This window comes from Phoxinus phoxinus, assembly GCF_949152265.1.
Source record: "Phoxinus phoxinus genome assembly, chromosome: 2".
Lineage (NCBI taxonomy): Eukaryota > Metazoa > Chordata > Actinopteri > Cypriniformes > Leuciscidae > Phoxinus > Phoxinus phoxinus.
The window spans coordinates 13,170,733-13,173,440 of record NC_136877.1 but is presented as its reverse complement, the minus strand read 5'-3'; the positions used below and the strand labels follow the sequence as shown (position 1 = coordinate 13,173,440).

The following is a 2,708-nucleotide window of genomic DNA, read 5'->3' as shown; positions in this document are numbered from 1 at the left end:
ACCTAATATTTTCGAATTAATAAAAAAACATATTATTAAGTAGCATTTTAAGAAAAAGCCAATATATTAAGTACAATCAAAGTAAAAAAACAGATCTGCATTTTATACAGACTTAATTAAATTAGGTAAAATTTAAATGAAAAAATACTTGTTAATGTCTTCTGTTTTATTAGTTTTAACCAATTTGCTCTTGGTTTTGAAAGTGTAAACCCAAATAATTAGTTCAGACTGTTAATTTTCAACATTTATTAACAGTACCAATTAGCTGCACAATGTAAACAATCAGTAACATCTGAATCAGCCAATAAAGTGCTTCAGTGTTTTTACGGTGTACATATTAAAACAGTTTAATATTTCTAAACAGTTGAAATTAGCTGGACAGTATAAAGTAACATCTATACTCATGCATTAAAACAATCATGAACTGCTGTTTTGTAAAACACCTTCACAGTAGTGTGTACATATTTTAAATATAATAATATATAAACATTTTAACACTAACTTACTTTACAGGTCACAAGCATGAGCATCTGACCTACAGTACAACTTAGCATTATACAATAACATGACACCTTCACATAGTTTGTTATTTAGAAACATTTTTACTCAAATATTCCACTGATCCCACCAACTGACCAGTTTTGAAAGAACATTTTCACTTTATTTTTCAAAGTCATGAACTTTGGGCTTGGTTTTGGGCGCAGTGTGTCAAGTCCCACGAAAAGTCTTTGGAACACCTCAAATGTTTTGCAAAGCTTCGGTAGATACTCAAGATTAAGGGCATATGTCAACCCAAGCAGTAAGCAGCATGCTCTGGCCAGATTTCCGAGATTAGAAAGGACTGGAATTCCCTCAAGGATGATTCCTACTGCATCTGGCTCACGGCAGACATAAATGCTGAAATTTTTCATTTTCAGGTCATCATGAACAGTTGTCTCTACAGCCCCCTTTGAGATAAAACAAATATATATAAGACAATCTGATTTGTTTATGAAAAACAAATACTCTACCATTACCAGCCAAATGTTGGTTCAGTTAGTTTACATTAACAGTCAGCACAATTTAAACCTGTTCACCAGACTGAGCCAATACTTACACAGTAATCAGAGATGAGCTCCTGTGCACTCTCTCCCATATATTCAAAGAGGCATCTCAGAGTGACATCTCTCTTTTTTACAGCAGTGGCACTTGGGTCCTAGTTAACAGAACAAAAATGAATAAATTATTTTTGTTGATAAATTCACTCCTTTTCATTGTGATAGGGTTTTGACACAGAGGACAGGTAAATGAAAGACTTACTTCTGGTGAATTTTGGGATTTAGCTTCTGGATGGTATCTTGAGAGGTGAGAGCGGAAGGAACTCCAGGATTTAAAAGAACATGGGCAATCTATATGAATACAAGGCAAGGAATGGCTGTGTCCAAAGGTCGCATGACGCAGTCTATAATGTTTAAAAATGTCCCTCTTTCTTTGTACCACAGTACGGCACAATTTACAGGGCCATCCCATCTGTTAAGAGGGAAAAGAAAAAAACAAATATTAGTCATACAACTATAATGCAAGCCCTTTAAAAAAACAAACACTTAAAATACAAGTGAAGATTAGCCTTCCGAACAAGATAAGCTTTAGTTCAACTAATTTAGTTAAATTGTAATGCATTAATCTACATTTTTTTTCTAAAATGTTTCCATTTACAAACCCATAATATTCCTGTAGATAATCTATCAACCTGTTAATATGAATATTTATTTTAAGTTTGACCATGCAATACAGACACAGATTTAGCATTGTGACAAAAGTATATCTTTAAAAAAACACTTCTAAAGTAGAACAGTCTATTAATGATTATTCAGTCTTTAACTAACATAGCCTACATGATTCTTTATTCTTTCAAGCAGACATATTTGTATAAACTAAATACAAGTAATCCTTATAAAAGCTATTAAAGAGCAATGAATGCTTTTCTATTTTTATTATGTTGTTTGAATAATATTAAGTTAAGTATACACTAAGAAATAATGTTGTGTTTTTAATCCATTCAGACATGAAAGAGTTAAAGTCCTCGCGGGCTGTATAACGTTAAGTTAGCTGTCTATATGCAGGGCTGCACGTGAGCGCACAGGAAAACCTCTTTTGCGTCGTCACTCTTATTCAGATCTATATTTCTGCTCTTCTCTTTCTCCCAGACGTTTACATTTTTGAACGATTGACATGCATCAATGCCAACTCCTGTTCAGTCAGGTAAATCAGTAGGCTACGTTACAAAATGTAGGCCTAACATTACGCATCTACCACAAACGCAAATCAGTTCTGAATGGATCTCTTCCCTAATAGTTTCTCCCTAACATTAACGTTTTTATTCGCCATTATTTGTAGGTTTTAATTTAGTTATGGTCTCGTTTTTGTCTGTGAAAAAATGTTTGAAAAATGAAATTAACACTGCACTCTCAGTTCACTGGCAAACTTACAAACACATTTGAAAAATTAAACTATCACACAAAGACAACATTACTTATACAACGCACACACATCGATTTATACACTAACAGTTAACGTTAACATTATGTGGCTCAAGTTAGCTGCTAAGTTACAATAGCACTGAGCGACTTTTTACAGTACTGGAATGTAGCAAATTTATGTTGTAATGTGCCATTGAGAATTAAACAAAACGCTTGACTTCAATAAACAGTTACCTATCTAAGCATCAA

At 33.2% G+C, this 2,708-nt stretch overlaps 1 long non-coding RNA gene across 1 annotated transcript; it reads right to left on the bottom strand.

Moving 5' to 3' along the window:
• Positions 1-239: 239 nt before the first annotated feature.
• LOC306987683 lies at positions 240-1,941 on the bottom strand. The gene is made up of 3 exons (XR_013795228.1): positions 1,300-1,941; positions 1,097-1,195; positions 240-947 (listed from the first exon to the last, which is right to left on the bottom strand). It is a non-coding gene; the product is annotated as an uncharacterized lncRNA (long non-coding RNA).
• Positions 1,942-2,708: the final 767 nt, after the last annotated feature.